Source organism: Lissotriton helveticus, chromosome 5_1 (genome assembly GCF_964261635.1).
Source record: "Lissotriton helveticus chromosome 5_1, aLisHel1.1, whole genome shotgun sequence".
NCBI lineage: Eukaryota > Metazoa > Chordata > Amphibia > Caudata > Salamandridae > Lissotriton > Lissotriton helveticus.
Window position 1 is genome coordinate 1,293,171,369 of NC_136065.1, and position 20,702 is coordinate 1,293,192,070.

Below are 20,702 nucleotides of genomic sequence, written 5' to 3' on the forward strand. Positions count from 1 at the left end.
AGCTAATTCTTTGTAACCTTTTACAAAATGGTTACAAAGAAATTAACTTCAACTTGGGCACCTGCTGCTGTAAGCCTGTAAGTGCTTCCTGGCGCCTCGTTGCCTACTTGCAACTATTCTCTGACCCTGCTCTGACCCTTGAAGCAGGGTCACAGAATAGTTACAAGTAGGAAATGAGGCGCCTGTCACGAAAATTAAACCTCAACAGGAAGCACTGACAGATATAAAAACAAGCATTTGCAATGCAATAGGTCTCGTATTAGGAAAGTTTGAGCTATTGGTCTTGTAAATGACAATTTTTTTTATTTATGTGTTGGTTTTGAAAATAGCTAAATTAATAGCTTTGTCATTTACAATGCCAATAGTTATAACTTTCGCAAATGTGACACCTATAGCATTTGTAATGCAACATGTTTTGTATTTACGTGACTTAGATGTATTGATATTACAAATTACAATGGCTTTTAATTTTTTTAAATAATTAATACTTAAATAAAAGTGATTTTAATTTATAATGGCAATAGCTTAAACTTTTGTAGATAACTTTTGTGAAGATTATGTTCAGTGTATTTTATTGTGACGAAAATTCAAGAACAGAAGTGAAATATTAACATCTTTTTGTGACATTTGTAATAAAGCTTGAAACATTGAGAGAACATATTTGAACCAGTTGTTGTTGAATGGTTGCGCAGATTGATGCTGGCGTGGCCCTCAATGGTGCTGTGGTGGTGCTGAGTGGTGCTGTTGTGATGCTGAGTGGTGCTGTGGTGGTGCTGAGTGATACTGGGATGGTGCTGAGTGATGCTGGGGTGGTGCTGAGTGGTGCTGAGTGATGCTGTGGTGGTGCTGAGTAATGCTGTGGTGGTGCTGAGTGGTGCTGTGGTGGTGCTGAGTGATAATGTGGTGGTGCTGAGTGATGCTGTGGTGGTGCTGAGTGATGCTGTGGTGGCGCTGATTGGTGCTGTGGTGGTGCTGAGTAATGCTGTGGTGGTGCTGAGTGATGCTGTGGTGGTGCTGAGTGGTGCTGTGGTGCTGCTGAGTGATAATGTGGTGGCGCTGAGTGATGCTGTGGTGGGGCTGAGTGATGCTGTGGAGGCGCTGAGTGATGCTGTGGTCGCGCTGAGTGGTGCTGTGGTGGTGCTGAGTGGTACTGTGGTGGTGCTGTGGGATGCTGTGGTGGTGCTGAGTGGTGCTGTGGTGGTGCTGAGTGATGCTGTGGTGGTGCTGAGTGATGCTGTGGTGATGCTGAGTGATGCTGTGGTGGTGCTGAGTGATGCTGTGGTGGTGCTGAGTGGTGCTGTGGTGGTGCTTAGTGATAATGTGGTGGTGCTGAGTGATGCTGTGGTGATGCTGGGTGATGCTGTGGTGGCACTGAGTGGTGCTGTGGTGGTGCTGAGTGGTGCTGTGGTGGTGCTGAGGGATGCTGTGGTGTGCTGAGTGATGCTGTGGTGGTGCTGAGTGGTGCTGTGGTGGTGCTGATTGATAATGTGGTGGTGCTGAGTGATAATGTGGTGGTGCTGAGTGATGCTGGGGTAGCGCTGAGTGATGATGTGGTGATGCAGAGGGCAGAAAGGCACAAAAAGCAGTCTCACAAAGGGCAGAAGGATAGAAAAACAAGAGAAAAACGAGTCTAACAGAGGGCAGAAGGGCACAAAAAACAGTCTAACAGAGGACAGAAGGGCAGAAAAACAAGGGAAAAACGAGTATAACAGAGGGCAGAAGAGAACAAAAAACGAGTCTAACAGGGGGCAGAAAGGCACAAAAACGAGTCTAACAGAGGGCAGAAGGACACAAAAAACGAGTCTAACAGAGGGCAGAAGGGCACAAAAAACGAGTCTAATGGAGGGCAGAAGGGCAGAAAACACTGGGAAAAATGAGTCTAACAGAGGGCAGAAGGGCACAAAAAACGAGTCTAACAGGGAGCAGAAGGGCACAAAAACAAGGGAAAAACGAGTCTAACAGAGGGCAGAAGGGCACAAAAACAAGGGAAAAATGAGTCTAACAGAGGACAGAAGGGCACAAAAGACGAGTCTAACAGGGGGCAGAATGAATCCCGCCCTGCGTGTTTGTCCACTAAGATGCCACCTTTTTGTGAAATACCTCTACTCAACTGGAGTACTTTCTACTGACTAATCAGTAAGTGCTCCCTCGTTGGCTAAATGTATAGGGGCAGATTTACAATAACTGGCGCATCCCCAGGGATGCGCCAGTTATTGTGCGCCCCAGCTCTGCCACCCATGGTGCGCTGCATTTACAATGCGGCGCACCATGTGGCAAAAACGGCACAGATGCGTCACGCATCTGTGCCGTAAAAGCAGCGCATTGCTGGAGCTGCGTTGCAAGCGCAACGCAGCTCCAGCAATGCTCTGGGAGGCCCTATCTCCACAATGCTGCGTCAAGCCTTGCGCTTGCTTCAAACAGGCGCAGGGTTTTGACGCAGCATTGGCCTAAAAGTGACTGAGTGAAATCTTGTAGACTCACTCAGCCACTTTTAGGAGGCATTCCTGCGCAGGAACGCCCTCCCCTGCGCCAGAACGCCTCCTGATGGCGCAGGGCTTTACAACGTGACGTATCTCTCAGATGCGTCACGTTGTTAATACCCAGCACCATGGTGCATCTTTTGTGCTGCCGCTGCGTCACAAAAGTGACACAACTGCGACGCAAAAGAGGTGCAAGCAGCTTGTAAATCTGCCCCATAGTGCTTTTACTACACTGTAGCTGCGTAAAGGGCCAAAAGATGTGTCTCCAGTGACCATGTGTGCCTGTGCCTGTGTTACAGGCAGACATGGTCAGTGGAGACACATCTTCTGGCCCTTTACGCAGCTGCGGTGTAGTAAAAGCACTATACATTTACCCAATGAGCGAGCACTTACTGGATTAGCCAGTAGAAAGTACTCCAGGGCAAATCGCAAAAAAATCCACGATTCCGCGGGAAAATTCGCGAATTCGCTGATTTTTTTTTCGATTTCCCGGGGATATCCACGAATTCGCGGACCAAGAATTCGCAAATTTCGCCCATGCTTAGTGTTGAGATTCTTCCATGGATCCCATCCTCCGTCGCGAAATGTAAGAATGAGGGAAAGCTGAGCCAAGCTTTAAGGTGGTTTATTAGGAAGAAAGAATCTCATCCACAGGGAGGATGTCTTCAGTCCAACAACAAGACTTCAACTGGCTAAACTCAAAACATAACATTCCTGACTTCCCTACTTTACATTCCAAAGCTCCTAGCAACAGGACCCAAGATGCCACAGGAAGATAGTGTATGTGTCATTTCAGGATGAGTGATCCCTCCGATCAAGAAATGTTCTCCCCTGACAGTCCAATTGAATTCATTTACACTAAACCTAAGTTTACGAGCTTGCAATGGCAGAGCAACTTCTGATGGAGAGGGAAATCATGCATTTAATCGCACACAAAGTAGAGGCCTCATTTACTAAATTTTGCTTGATGTAAGGATGTGGCCCTACCTAATTGAGATGACTGTAATACCCTGACAAGATGCAATCATAATGCACTCATTCTTGTTCTCGAGATAGCTGCCTTTATTGGCCATGCTAAGCATGTTGAGATATTCGTCAGGAGTTTGAGAATGACCAATAATCGGCGCAGAGTCAAATGGAGTGCCATGATACAGTCTAAGCAGTCATTAGGGGAAATGTATACGCTATCAGCTAACAGCACTGGGGAGTTGCTACTGCTGGATTTGACATTAGATAAAGGGGAGACTCTGGACAAGATAAACATTATACATAACCAGTTGCTTCTGAAACTACAAAACTATTTCTTTGTGGAGGCTAAGCAGGTAGTAAAGAAGACAAGAACTGTGTGAATATCGTAACCCAATATTGACAAATTCTAATGAAGAGGAAGGTAAATTCAAATAGGAACAACACAATTAAAAAGACTCTGATTCATTTAATAAAAATCATGTTAAAAAGCAGCCATAACATGTACTGCTAACATATACATTGAAATAATCAATAAAGAAACAAAATAAGCAATTTCAATACAATATATTCACATCAAATGACAAAAGGCAAAATATAAGTGGCAATGATTATATTTCGACGCGCGTTTCGGCGTTACAAGAAACGCCTTCTTCAGGAGCCACAATTTCCGTCTAAATAAATAGAAAATGTACATAAAATCAACATTACATATACAAGAGAAATATTATACTCACAATATCACGTTAATAGCGAACCAAAGTAAAAACAATTCGTTCATAACACAAGTTCCCAAAAGAAAAATTCCTTCCCTATGTCACTGAGGTAGTCTGGTTATTGCCTGACATGATACAGACTAATATTTATATATTTGAGCAGTTGTAAATCGATTGCACCAAACCCATCAGGCCAAGAGGTTAGATGGGCCAAGACCAATCGATAAATTTCTATATTTCACTGGTGATGCAATAGTCAATATTTTCTTATGACCATGCATTACAAACAGAGTGTCTACTTAAAAATACTTTTATTTAGTATTCTAAGTAAACTACTTTCCCCTAAAATAGCGTGATCTGTCCTGATCATTAGATTTATCAAAAATCTCTCCAAAAAAGTAAAATATTTGTTATATACAGGTCTAGATCTGCACTGGGGACATCAATAAGTATCCTCTAAATATCATGTATGCTTTCATCTTAAACCTGTCAACTTTAAGTAACGACTACAATTAGTATGTAAGTTCCATCTACACATCTATTAATGGATATTCCCTTACTTAAAGTTGACAGGTTTAAGATGAAAGCATACATGACACAGTTTATGTCCCTGTCCTGAGAACTATCTATTCAAAAACAGGGGGTCCTTGATGTTTACGTTGTTTTTCCCACAGCTTGTCTGTGCAGGGCCGTTCTTTCTATCATTGTGTTTTTTACATTGTCAAATATTTGAGCAGTTGAATTTTAGGTAGCCAACTTCTTACTTCATCTTTATCTTTCTTGTCCCGCTAGCTATGGCTAATATGAAAACATTTGGCTTCTCTGATGAGGATTTTGCCACTTTGGTTGGCATTTCGGCCTCGTCTAGTAATACCATTTCAGACATCAGAGGGAACGATGAAAGTAGGAAACTTATAGAATTGAAGAAAAAACTCATCCGTATGGAAGCTCACGGTGAGTTTATGCTATCTTACCTAAAAACGGGCATCGTTCCCACTGGGTTACGAGTACGGAATGTACCCGGTCTCTTTGTGCATCATAGACGATTTTTAGAGAGATGGAGCCTTATAGCTAATAGATGCTCCCGCGATCTGATGATTTTGATCGTCGAAACATCGAAAGAGCTAGCAGCAGCTATAAAGAGTGAAATTGATGATTTAGAAGAAAAGCTTAAGCAACTTAATGGAGTGGATGAAGCCAAGAAAAAAATAGAAGAATATAATAAAGAAATAGAATCCTTCAGTAGTTATCTGAATAAACGTAAAACTGACAAACTCAATACAGATAAGAGATTCTATGCTGAGGAAGTAGCATACCCCTTTTTACATAAAGATTTTTATCAGCAGAATCACTACATAGATGAAACTAGGAATACGAAACAGAGAGTTAACAACTTTACAGATACATCAGACTCCGAGGGGGAGGGTTCCAATAGTAATTATTATGAATCTGATGGAGGATTTAATTCCTATGCAGGTTCACGAGCACAACGGCGGCCTTTTTTATCCAACAGGGGGCCTCGACGAGGTCGCCCCAGAGTAAGGTTCCAAGGCCAGGGGCAGACCAGAGGGAACGTCCTCATGAACCAGCATCAACATCAGGCACAACACCAACAACATCCACAACAGCACCAACAACAAGAACCCCAATTTATACGGGAGACCCGGAACAGACAATACTGGGGTCAAGGAATGTAATTCCTATTTTCAATTTGTCATCTTTTGAATTGGATAATTATAGTGAAGCCCTACTGTCAAAAGGTCTTTCTTTTGTACCACATGCAACTGCCAACACTTTTGAATTGTATAAAGACATTATATCATTCTTTAGAAAGATTAGGCTTAGAAAGTTCTTTCAGGATAAAGAGAATATGGATCATGATCTGTTGAGACAGAGAGAGATATCGCTACCATCTACCTTCAGTCCAGGTTTAGATCAGTTAGGCCCTGAGGTGGCTGCCTTTGAATTAGTGGTCCTTCAGAAATTGGAAAGAACTTTACGAATCATCCCCAAACCATTGTATAACCTGAACAAGGAAGAGTCATTAGCCCTGAAAAGACTTTCAGAAAATAAAAAATTAACTATAAAGGGGTGTGACAAAGGAGGAGGTATTGTTGTTCTCAATTCTAATGACTATGAACGAAATATGATCACCATGTTAAATGACAGTTCTACTTACCTCAGAATTAATTCCAACCCTATCAATGGCGTTATAAGAAAGATACACCTTTTAACTGATGAGGCATTATCGAATGGTGACATTAACATCAAAGAATTTGAATTTTTGAATAGTCATAAGAACAAAAATGCGTGTATTTATGGTCTACCAAAGATACATAAAAATATGAGCAACCCCCCATATAGACCGATTGTGTCCACCATCGGCACACCGACTGAACCTTTATCCAAATTTGTGGACCATTATTTAAGACCTTGTATACCAATGATTAAGTCATATGTAAAGGACACAAGCCATATGATCAACATAGTGGAAAATCTGGAATTTGTACCTGATAGAGATATAATGGTCACAATGGACATCGATTGGTTCATCGACAAACATGGGATAGCTTGCCCAAAGAAATTTTTGATTGATTGCTTGTTCATCGTTTTAACCGGGAACATTTTTGAATTTGGTGATTTGTTATATCGCCAATTAAAAGGGGTAAGTATGGGGGCCTCTGTTGCCCCCTCTGTGGCAAATATCTAAATGTCGCTCTTTGAGGAAAAATTCATTGATAATGAGGTGGCTCCTTTTTTTAAATCCATTTCCCATTGGTCCAGATATATAGATGACATCTTTTTTATCTGGACCAATGGGAAAGAGTCCCTTTTGGAATTCCTTGAATGGATCAATCTAACAGATATCAATCTAAATTTCACCGCTCAATATAGTGCAGATCAGGTTGAATTCTTAGACTTGCTGATACGAGAAAACAACAACAAACTGGAGGTGGATTTATTCGTGAAACCCACGGCACGTAACACACTACTACACTATAGTAGTTTTCATCCGAAAAGTCAGCGTGAGAGTATACCCTTTTCTCAATTTCTCAGGGTCCGTAGAAATTGTACTAATCTGATGGACTTTGACAGACAGGCGTCTGTAATGAGGAAAACGTTTCTTGAACGTGGATACCCACACAGGTTAATAAGAAATTCTTATAAACGAGCGCGCTTTTTTGATCGTGACGCTTTATTGATTCCGAAAGAACAAACAGTGACAGATCAGCTCGTATGTGTAACTACGCATTCTACAATGAATGAACGTGTAAGACAAATTATTAATGCCAACTGGCATATCCTCAATTGTAATCCAACCTCCAATGTGGCATTGGTGAAACCACTCTTTGCGCATAGGAGGAATAGAAATCTAAAGGATAAGATTGTACACTCAAGATTTGGTCCTAACCAGTCTGACACAGGTTTGAAACAGAGATCTTTACTAGGCAACTGGCCAGTATATGGAACAGTTCCATGCTCCTCATGTAAATCATGCAAAAATATTCTTGGCGGTGTAGAACTGTCCCACAATGGTTTTGTGGCAAAGGCAAATGAGTTGTGGAATTGTAAAACCACAAATGTGGTTTATTTCATTCAGTGCCCTTGTGGCTTGGGCTATGTCGGCGAAACCTGCAGATCAATCCAAGTACGATTGACCGAGCATAGATCCGCTGTCAGAATGAGCAAATCGATAGCGCCCTTAGTTAAACATTTTTTAGAACAAAACCACAAACCAGATGACTTCAGTTGGCGAATCTTGGAGAGAATAGGGACACCTGACAGTAAAGGTGGGTATGCCATTAGAAAGAAAAGGGAAGTATACTGGATGTTTGTTTTTAACACTTTTAAAAAAGGATTGAACAACGAAATTCCGTGGGAGAATGCCATTTTATGAATTTCTTCCCGCTAAATCTTCAGGAATTCTGAATCTGTTCTCCTCTAATAATTTGACTCCTTCATATAGGAAGTTATCTGTTAGAATACTTCTAACTAGATATTCTGATTCTTTTTATAATGTTTGGAAGCCGTATTTATAATAAATTAGTCATAAGTACCATATACTAGGTTATGGGTGCTTTTCTTAATAATAGTAAAATAATATTTTATTTTTCAAAGAAATCTAAATGTTATGGCTATCTGATGTGCAAATATGAATGTTGTCGCGTTAATGCATATGATTGCCATTATAAACTGTTCGTTTTTTAAACACTAATTCAAAGGAGACTATAAAGGTTTGAGTTACTGCACTTATGACCTTTGAATCGGTTCCCTTTAAGATTTCAAATGAACGTAAGACGTGAGTTTGAGAAGTCACGTGCACCTTACGTATAAAGGTGTGTTCACAATTAGAGCAAGTGATATTATTTCCCTCGTCGGCGGGTCGCGAGCAGCCATCTTTTGCAGCGCCTGGACTTATATTTCCGTAATACCCGACTTGATCGACCGGTAACTAGAACCTTAATATTTTGAACCATTGATTTGTTCTAAGGACCTTCCCCAATTTTAAATTATATGGGTGACTTTCTTATATTTGTTGCCCCGCATACAGATTTCAATTGAGTGGATTTTTTTAAACACGAAGGGAACATGGCTATCGGTCATTGAACCGTTATAACATTGTAGCAGGCAACGTCAACGATCATAACGGGTAAGGACGCCCACACTATTTCCATTACTCATTAATAATTCGATACCCCCCTCCCCTTTTTTTGTAATACACCAAGAGGGGCCCTCGATTAAAAATCAAGCGAACTGTTCCACCTTTATCTTGAAACAGTTCGATATGTGTTATAGGGTAATGAAGTGACGTGTTTAATTAGAATACACACGGATTATCGAACTACTGAATGTTCTGAAGTGGTGATTGTTAGAAACTAAAATACACATTCTCCATGCTTACGACAGGTAACGCTCCAGTCCTGCGTATAAAAACAAGCTCGCATTAGAAGCAGGTGATACCAGTTTAACGGCTGCAGGACGCCAGCAGCTATCTTTTGCAGCGCTCTGTTGACTACAGACGTAGTACCTGTTACATTTTATCGGTAAGAACAGTGTGGTGGTGCCCTTAGAATGTTTAGATCAATTTAGAATCTTTGTAATCCTTAAATGAAACACACATTTCACGTATCTCTTGCCTTAGAAGTAGAATTTTATCGAGTGAATTGCCAACTACGAAGGGTGTACGGCAATCGGCCATTGAAACGCCGCCAAGCTGTCATAGGCAGCCTACAAAGATTTATTGGGTAAGGGCGACCCTATAGATTTTTATTTGTATTGAAACGCTGAGATTTAAACACATTACAATAAGTAAGTTTCTCCTTTCTAAAAATATTGTAATTTATGTCTTTCTATTCAGAAACCTAGCAAGAACATTTTAAAGTAAAGAGGTAAACCAGGTCGTCAGATAAGAACGTAACGACTACAATTAGTATGTAAGTTCCATCTACACATCTATTAATGGATATTCCCTTACTTAAAGTTGACAGGTTTAAGATGAAAGCATACATGATATTTAGAGGATACTTATTGATGTCCCCAGTGCAGATCTAGACCTGTATATAACAAATATTTTACTCTTTTGGAGAGATTTTTGATAAATCTAATGATCAGGACAGATCACGCTATTTTAGGGGAAAGTAGTTTACTTAGAATACTAAATAAAAGTATTTTTAAGTAGACACTCTGTTTGTAATGCATGGCCATAAGAAAATATTGACTATTGACTATTGCATCACCAGTGAAATATAGAAATGTATCGATTGGTCTTGGCCCATCTAACCTCTTGGCCTGATGGGTTTGGTGCAATCGATTTACAACTGCTCAAATATATAAATATTAGTCTGTATCATGTCAGGCAATAACCAGACTACATTAGTAGCACATTTTTTCAAAAAATTTTTCAAATTTTGTGCTTCCCATCTAGCGTTATGGTAATTACAAACACTTTCCCCTATTAACGCTAAAATGAAAATTATTGCACTTGAAGAAAGTTAAACCGCTTAATTTTGAGTTTAATCAGGTCACTCGATCATTTGCAAAGCAGTCCTCTTTCTAGCGCAATGGCCGATAACGAAGAAAACGCCATCGGAAGCGTGCTCCCAGCGTCCAGGAGGCAGAGCCAGCACAAGACGCGGAACACGCTTCCAACGCGGGTGAGTGTTTCCCCTACCGCTCGCTGCCCCAATGCCACCGGCAGACAGCAACCTCACAATTACCCCCCTCTTGGTATCTTTATAGCCTGGGACTTAAAGTCCGTACCTCCTGACGGGACCTGGTAACAATTACCTAAAGGTAAGACCTCACATGAGGTAATTGAGCACTAAACACTCGGTACGAGTAGTATTTTCATAATACTTCCGTTTTCCCTATCCAGGTTCATTCTGTGTACACCCTAAATAGAGGTATGACTTAAAAATAGTTATACAATGTCACAAATGATTTAGCTTTTTGTGCACTACGTACCGCTGATACACCCCTCCTTGATTTAACTCGCCATGATGTCATTTATGTTGTTTTGTTTCCTAAAACTTGCATATGTCTCTAACATGAGCGTATAACTTTTGAAAAAACACAATGCATGTTCTTAATGACCACGTTTTTTAACAGAAAACTGTTAAAATGCCACCTGTCACCCCCCCTTTTTCCTTTCTAATCCTCTAGGTGACTATTCAGAACCTACATGGGTAAGACTATTATGTTGTATAGACCCACTATTGTCACAAAATAGTGACAATATACTTTTAACTGTGTGTTGTCCTGACGAATGCTCTTAGACCCACGGGCCAAGAGAGCAGAAACATGTTGACGTTTTTTCTGTCCTAATGACCTATGCTAAGGATTCCTAATTATCCCCAGAGCATACCCTTACATTTTAATTAGTGGACCAGCGATTTGAATAAAATACAGTATCGCCTGGAAACTATTTTACTCACTTTTTCAGCTTCAGTGGGGTCACTCAAACTTTCTCTGGACACTGCCACGATAAAACCAGAGATTGCCTCGGGTGAGGCTGGCAAGATACTGAATGCAAAAACCCAATGACTGTTGCCATAACGTTTGTGTGGGGCGGAGAACAACATATACCGCTTCTCGTAAAACACAACGTTTATGAGGGTTTTTCATCATATTTCAATTTCTCTTGGAGTAAGTGGTTACAAGTGTCCTATCCTTTTTGATGAAACTTACCTAGTTATGGGGAACAGATAGGACACCTATTCCTCTTCCCTCATTTTGATGAAATACTCATATTAAGCAGCGTACAGCTGCGGGAAAATAGTCTCTGACTTTTCCGTCAAGAAAATCATGACATCCTTCTGGAAAGTCAACATGGAAGATATGAGTGGCTTGAGTTTTACGGGGAGCGACATCAGCGAGATTCTAGCAGCACAATCCTTAATTCAAAACACAGACTTTGTTCAAGTACTAGCTCAGACTGATGATTGGGACACTCTTACAACAAAAAAGCAAGAACAAATAAGGGTCGCCATCCACGGAATAATCATGACAGAATACTTACGTGCAAAAATAGCGCCTCGAGGTCTTTGGATTGCCAATGCACCACGAATTTTTCTCCATGATTTGGCTTTCAGACGCGACTGGTCCGCAATCTCTTGGAAATGCACCCTTGACTATTTGGTGTTAATAGTGAAAACTGCAAAGAGATTATCAGAAGCCCTATTAACAGAAATTCAAGCCTGTGAAGCCGAACTGAAAAAAGGCATACAACCAGCAGTCTACAAAAAAAGACTAGAGGATTTAAACAAAGAAATTTCGGAGAGCGAAGATTTCCTGATGCAAAATAAACTACAAAAATTAAGCAAAGACATAAAAAAGTTCAGTCACGAAAAAATGCATCCCTACACTAAAACTGATTACAAATCAATGGATTCAAAAACAGATAACGATTCCGATGGTTGGGACTCTTCTGCAAGCTCAGACACAGGATCTGAATATTCGAACCACAGACGAGGCAGAGGACACTTCCGTTCTCGACCACAGAGAAGAGGCAATAGATGGCCAAGACAACACTTCATGGGCCCACCCATGCCATTCTTCCAACCCTTTATGCAACCGTATACCGGATGGATGGACCTGTATAACCAAGGGTCACAGCAAATGCAGAACTTTATGGGCATACCACCACAGGGGATCAATAATCAAAATCAGGATCCTTTTTTATTGAGGGGCCAGAACCAAAGAGGAAGAAGAAGAACTGTGTCATGGCAAGACCAACAGCCGAATGTCCAAACCAGGAGCATGACATCATCCAAACCAGGAACCAGCAAAACGAGCCATTAATAGTGAACTTGAGTTCAGTCACTCTAACAAAGGAACAAGAAAAGGTCCTTAACAAAGGGCTCGGTTATGTCCCTACTCCTAACCTCGACCTCTTTAAACTCAAATGTGAACTATCAGAATTCTGTCGCACACTCAAACTTAAAGCACATTTTTCTGATTCTACACCTTCTACTAATCTCGGAGACACTACCCTCCGAAAAAAGTCGAATTTCACTCCACCGAACAACACGGTACCAGTAGAGATATTGACCTTCGAAAAGGCCCTCTTTACAGGCATTGATAATATGGCTAACAATGTTAAAAGACCCTTCAAAACCTAACCAGGTTGGAAAGAGAAGCTTTGGAAGAACTACAGTCAAACACAAACATTGTGATCAAACCCGCAGATAAGGGTGGAGGAGTAGTTATTCTTGGAAAAGAAGGCTACAGAACCCAATGCCTTGAACTACTGGCGGATGATAAATTCTATACTAGAATTGACACGGATCCTACACCTAGATTGAAAACGACTATCGCTATGATGGTGTATGAAGCCGAAACAAATGGCTGGGTAAGCAAGAAAGAAGCGGATTTCTTACTGACAGACAATCCAAAAACTCCATACTTTTACTCGCTTCCCAAAACACACAAAAACAGAACACCACCACCAGGCCGCCCGATAGTTAGCGGCATAGGATCAGTACTAGAACCCCTCTCCAAATTTGCAGACCAATTCCTCCAGCCTCTGGTCAAAAAAACTCCTACGTATTTACAAGATACTAGAGATTTGTTAAATCAACTTAAAGACCAACCTTTTGACCCCACTACGATGCTTCTAGTAGGATTAGATATTGAATCCCTTTACACTAGTCTGCCCCAAAAAGAGACACTGGAAATGTTAGAGGATGTTCTCTTCATGGAAACTTGGGATTTTAGGACACCTAGACACTTTGTCCTAGAGTGTTGCCGGATGGCACTCACCGAGAACTACTTTGAATTTGAAGAACAGCTGTTCTTACAGAGTCACGGGACTTCAATGGGGAGTGCTTTTGCCCCCTCGGTGGCAGGACTCTACGTGAGCAACTTTGAAACTAATCACGTACTGACACAAACCAACCCTTACATTTCCAGTATACTCTACTGGAAACGTTATATCGATGACGTTCTTTTGATCTGGCACAATAACCACGACCTGAAACTATTTGTGGAGTGGCTGAACACACTCGATCCTTGGCTTCGATTTACATATATAGCTGATAAAGAAAGCATTGACTTTTTAGATCTGACTATATACTCAAAGGATAACAAAATTGAGACAAAAACATTCAGAAAACCAACGGCCAAGAACAGTTTATTGTCTTATAAAAGTTACCATCCCCAACCATTAAGGGACAATTTACCATACAGCCAGTTTTTACGTCTCAAAAGAAATTGTAGCCAAAAAACTGACTATCTTGTCCAGTCAAAGGATCTCAGCATCAGATTACAACAAAGGGAGTATAAAACATCAACCATAAAAAAGTGCCAAAAAAGAGCCCTGAACCAACCGAGAGAAAATCTACTGACTACATTTGAAAAAAGAGAAAATGCGGACCTCATGACCTGTGTGACTACGTTTGGTCCAGCATCATACCAAGTAAACAAACTCATTCAGAAGAACTGGCACATTGTAAATACAGGACAATACAACTGGCCAAAACCACGCTTTGCCAATAAACGAACCAAGAACTTACGTGATATGTTGGTCCATACTCGCCCCAGACAAGCCATCCTAACCAAACCAATTAGGAATGCCCACATGGCCCCTGTAATAGGACATTACCCATGTGGTTCATGTTTGGCCTGCAAATCAACCACCAGCTCAAAAACATTACAACTTTCCCCCACATTGAATTGGACACAGAGACAACATAGCAACTGCAATTCATCCCATGTGATCTATATGGTCACCTGTCCATGTGAAAAGAAATACATCGGGATGACTTGCAGGAAGGTGAAATTACGAATAGGGGAACATAAAAGTAATATTCGCCTAAAAAAGAACACCACTAAACTCTGTTCCCATTTCGTTGAGCAAAATCACAGCATTGAGGACTTGAGATGGACTGTCATCGAAAAAATACCAGAAGGGACACCCAATGTTGAAAAGGTACTGTATGAAAAGGAACAACGTTGGGTTGACCGTCTGAAAACGAATCAGTATGGTTTAAATGATGAAATCTCATGGCACCACTTTGCACGTTGAAATACAACATCTAAGTGCAAGTCCAACACGAGATAACGTTTCTTTACATTAGTTGCACATTTTTTCAAAAAAATTTTCACATTTTGTGCTTCCCATCTAGCGTTATGGTAATTACAAACACTTTCCCCTTTTAACGCTAAAATGAAAATTATTGCACTTGAAGAAAGTTAAACCGCTTAATTTTGAGTTTAATCAGGTCACTCGATCATTTGCAAAGCAGTCCTCTTTCTAGCGCAATGGCCGATAACGAAGAAAACGCCATCGGAAGCGTGCTCCCAGCGTCCAGGAGGCAGAGCCAGCACAAGACGCGGAAAACGCTTCCAACGCGGGTGAGTGTTTCCCCTACCGCTCGCTGCCCCAATGCCACCGGCAGACAGCAACCTCACAATTACCCCCCTCTTGGTATCTTTATAGCCTGGGACTTAAAGTCCGTACCTCCTGACGGGACCTGGTAACAATTACCTAAAGGTAAGACCTCACATGAGGTAATTGAGCACTAAACACTCGGTACGAGTAGTATTTTCATAATACTTCCGTTTTCCCTATCCAGGTTCATTCTGTGTACACCCTAAATAGAGGTATGATTTAAAAATAGTTATACAATGTCACAAATGATTTAGCTTTTTGTGCACTACGTACCGCTGATACACCACTCCTTGATTTAACTCGCCATGATGTCATTTATGTTGTTTTGTTTCCTAAAACTTGCATATGTCTCTAACATGAGCGTATAACTTTTGAAAAAACACAATGCATGTTCTTAATGACCACGTTTTTTAACAGAAAACTGTTAAAATGCCACCTGTCACCCCCCCTTTTTCCTTTCTAATCCTCTAGGTGACTATTCAGAACCTACATGGGTAAGACTATTATGTTGTATAGACCCACTATTGTCACAAAATAGTGACAATATACTTTTAACTGTGTGTGTTTATTGTTGTCCTGACGAATGCTCTTAGACCCACGGGCCAAGAGAGCAGAAACATGTTGACGTTTTTTCTGTCCTAATGACCTATGCTAAGGATTCCTAATTATCCCCAGAGCATACCCTTACATTTTAATTAGTGGACCAGCGATTTGAATAAAATACAGTATCGCCTGGAAACTATTTTACTCACTTTTTCAGCTTCAGTGGGGTCACTCAAACTTTCTCTGGACACTGCCACGATAAAACCAGAGATCGCCTCGGGTGAGGCTGGCAAGATACTGAATGCAAAAACCCAATGACTGTTGCCATAACGTTTGTGTGGGGCGGAGAACAACATATACCGCTTCTCGTAAAACACAACCTTTATGAGGGTTTTTCATCATATTTCAATATATCTCTTGGAGTAAGTGGTTACAAGTGTCCTATCCTTTTTGATGAAACTTACCTAGTTATGGGGAACAGATAGGACACCTATTCCTCTTCCCTCATTTTGATGAAATACTAATAACCAGACTACCTCAGTGACATAGGGAAGGAATTTTTCTTTTGGGAACTTGTGTTATGAACGAATTGTTTTTACTTTGGTTCGTTATTAACGTGATATTGTGAGTATAATATTTCTCTTGTATATGTAATGTTGATTTTATGTACATTTTCTATTTTTTTAGACGGAAATTGTGGCTCCTGAAGAAGGCGTTTCTTGTAACGCCGAAACGTGCGTCGAAATATAATCATTGCCACTTATATTTTGCCTTTTGTCATTTGATGTGAATATATTGTATTGAAATTGCTTATTTTGTTTCTTTATTGATTATTTCAATGTATATGTTAGCAGTACATGTTATGGCTGCTTTTTAACATGATTTTTATTAAATGAATCAGAGTCTTTTTAATTGTGTTGTTCCTATTTGAATTTACCTTCCTCTTCATTAGAAGACTGACTTCATTGAACAACATCATTTGCTGGATGACGCCCAATTTGGTTTCAGAAGGAACCATGGGACGGAAACAGCGCTGATAAAGGCGGCTGATGAGATCAGAGCTATTTTAGATCATAATGGGGCAGCTGCTCTCATTCTGCTAGATCTCTCAGCCGCCTTTGACACGGTCGATCACTCTATTTTGATCGACCGTGTCTCAGCACTGGGGGTCAATCTTCGAGCCAGAGACCTAATAGCTTCCTTTTTGGCGAACCGTTCCCAAGCTGTGAAACTTGGTACTTTCTACTCGCCTACTACCACATTACCCTGTGGAGTACCCCAGGGATCCTCGCTAAGTCCGACACTATTTAACATCTATGTGTCGGACTTGGCGAGGGTCATAAAAACTTATGGACTGAATCTGACCACCTATGCAGACGACACCCAACTGGTGTTGGCGGTCCATAAGAATGGTTTGGCAGTTGCCTCAAGATTTCAGGAGGCTTTACTAGCCATAGGTTCCTGGATGTTGGGGAACTGCCTTAAACTAAATTCGAACAAAACCGAGGTGATGACCTTTGGCAACCTGTCTCCGGTGTGGTCTGACATCTGGTGGCCCATAGAACTCGGCCCCCCACCGGTACCGGTTGCCAAGGTCAGGAACCTGGGGGTCACATTTGACACCAAACTAACTTTTATCCATCATGTCAATAATGTGACCTCAGCTTCCTTCTTCATCCTCAGGAAAATTAAAAAACTACTTCCTTTTTTACCCCTGGCTGCAGGAATGACATTGATCTCCACACTTATATTTTCGAAATTGGACTATTGCAATGCCCTCCTGCTGAATGCCCAACAGCAGGTTGTGGATAAACTGCAATTAGTCCAAAATGCAGCGGCCAGGGTACTTCTTTCCATTCCCAAGTATAAATCTGTTGCAGCTGCCATACGTCAACTCCATTGGCTTACAGTTAGAAGCCGCATAAAATTCAAGGCCCTCTGTATTGCATACAAGGCAATACATAACTCAGGCCCTCAATTTTTAAGAAATGCTTTCAGGATTTACACCCCTAGCAGGTCTCTTCGTTCGGCATCTAATTTTCTGCTGCCCCTTCCTCGCACCAGAACAGTTACTTGGGGAGACAGACGTTTTCTGGTAGCTACGGCGAGATTATGGAACTCCCTTCCTCTTTGTATTAAAATCAGTCCAACCTTGTTTATTTTCCGAAAACAGCTCAAAACATGGCTTTTTGATCAATAAATACTTTTTTCTTTTCAGTTTACTGTTCAAATCCTCTGCGCCGAGACACCCTCGGGTATTTGTGCGCATTACAAATTGAATAAACATAAACATAAACATAAACAATTTGTCAATATTGGGTTACGATATTCACACAGTTTATGTCCCTGTCCTGAGAACTATCTATTCAAAAACGGGGTCCTTGATGTTTACGTTGTAGTAAAGAAGACAAGTCCTGGTATAATAAGCAATGTGGAAGTGCCAGGGCACTAATGCTATCAAGCAGCAAAATTGATCACTGGGGGGTGTAAAACAACACCGTCATAGAAGTAAAAGAGATTGGGAGTGTTGGGGGCAGTTTGGAAGGCATGTTGACCTTCTTGTTGAATCCATCTGAAATATCGGGTCCACAAGAAGTTGAGACTTTACTGAGCCATTGAAAATCATATTGCAGCGTCAGGTAAGATCGCTCAATTCTCTAACTTGTATTCCACACCCGGAGAACTTAAAGACCCACATAGTGAACCGGCAGTCATAAAGGCATCTAGCTAGCTATGTGGAGGCAAACTTGTAGAGGTGCCCATCCAAGTGAGCGGATCTACTGAGTTGAGTGAATGCTTAGAGTATTTGTATATATCGCCTATGGAAATAGGTATGGCTATTAAAAAAATAGTCTCTAACAAAGCACCTGGGCAAGTTAAGATCCCATGGGACTTATTTCTGGATGAGATTTGTTGTGGTAGAAAGAATACAGATGTGGTCAAGATGTAGATTCCAAGATGGTGCTTTATTAAGTTCCAGTTACAATTCAAGTAGATGATAAATAGGATGGTAAGTAGATGTGTTGTAGCTGTAATGTAGCCCCACCGGGAGCAGCCCCCTGCTGCTGAGCTTGCATTCATCAACTGACACTCTCACAAGTCTCCAAGCAACCCATGCATTCATGACATCACCACGCATTCCACACTCATCCTGGCTGAGCAGTAGGGAAGAGGTGCACAAAGGAGAGGAGAGGCAACAACCAAGGCACCACAAGATTGATAGCTTTCCTACTTTGCACTGTTTTCAATGCCATATTGAAAGTTAGATATATGACTATGACTTTGAATATACTAAGTGATTATGATTGTTGTTGTGTGCTGTTTATTTCAGTTATCTTCTTTGGGAGTTCTAAATGAAGGTCCATATAGACCCACACTCTTCTAGTTTTTTGGTCGGACCATATATTTATTTTTATTTTATTTATTTAGTTTGTATAGCGCAAACAGCTACCCAACAAAGGGTTTCCCGGCGCTGTGATTCAGTTATGGCTGACCGGACAACTTACTTAGATGTTGAATAGCCATGTTTTCAAGGCCTTTCTGAATTTCATGTAGTTTACCTCAGTGCGCAGAACTTGTGGCATGGCATTCCACAGTGAGGGTCCAAGGTAGGCAAAGGATTTGCCGCCCATGCGTGAAAGTTTTATTTTAGGGACAACAAACTTGTTGGCCGTTGCAGATCTTAGAGTCCTAGATGGATGATAACAGTGTACCAGATTTTGTAAATACTTGGGGGCTTTTTTTGTAAAGATCTTATGCATGATGCATAGAGACTTAAATTTAATCCTGTTCTCTATTTTAAGCCAGTGTAGTTTACGCAAAAATTTGGTGGTAGATGAAAAAATAGGGATTTTTCCTAATAGTCTCGCAGCTGCGTTCTGCACAGTTTGCAGTCTGCCGACTGTAACTTTATTTGCCCCCACATATAACACATTTGCGTAATCTAACCTTGATGTTATTAAGGCATTGATGACCGTTTTTTTGTGTGTTCTGGTAGCATCCAGCAAATCTTCTTTAGCCATTTTAAGATGACAAAGCAGGTGGCCGATGTTTTAACTGCTTGCTGGTGCATACTCAACGAGTCATCGATAATAAAGCCTAGATTACGGGCCTGTGCAGTTGGAGTTGGGGGAGTACCCATTACAGATGGCCAATGTTGGGGTCCCCAAAGTTCTTTATTTTTCCCCAATACTATTAACTCGGTTTTTTCACCGTTTAATTTTAAGACGTTTTTTTGCATCCATCCTGCAATTTTTACCAGTCCTAGATTTAAAGTGGAAGGGTTGTTACTTCCTGCTGATGAAAGGGAAAAAAGAAGCTGAGAATCATCAGCGTAGGAAAACATCATCAAACCGGTCTCTTCAACAATTTTTGCAAGCGGACTCATATACAAATTAAAAAGTAATGGACTTAAAATCGAGCCCTGTGGAACTCCATGTTTAAAAGTAAGGGTTTCGGAACAAGCAGATTGTGAAAAAACTTGGAACGTTCTATTCTCAAGTAGAGATTTTATCCAGTTTAAGGCAGCGCCACAGATGCCTAATGAATGGAGAGTCCTTATTAGTACCGCATGTGACACAGTGTCAAATGCGGCACTGAGGTCAAGAAGCACAAGTGCCACAGTTTCTCCCTTATCCATCATAGCACGGATATTCTCTGTCACACCTAACAGGGTGGTTTCAGTTGAGAAACCAGCCCGAAAGCCTGACTGATGGGAAGGCATCAGGTCATGTGAGATTATAAAATCTGTGAGACAACGATGAACATGTTTCTCCAAAATTTTCGCAAAAATAGGGAGAAGGGAAATTGGTCGGAAGTTAGAAGGCACATTTGGATCTGCATCAGCTTTTTTTAGCAATGGATGTATCATTGCGTGTTTCCAGTCATCTGGCACATGTTCTTCCTGTAAGGATAAGTTTAAGAGATCAGTGACAGTGGACATGGCTTTCCTACTGAGTAATTTTAAAATAGAGCATGGTAAAGGGTCTCTTGGTGAACCTGATTTAATCGTATTTATTAGATCGATGACATTGTCGACATTCAGCCTGGGCCAATTGTCTAATAAAAAAGTGTGAGTATCACAAACCTTGTCATTTATGATATCAT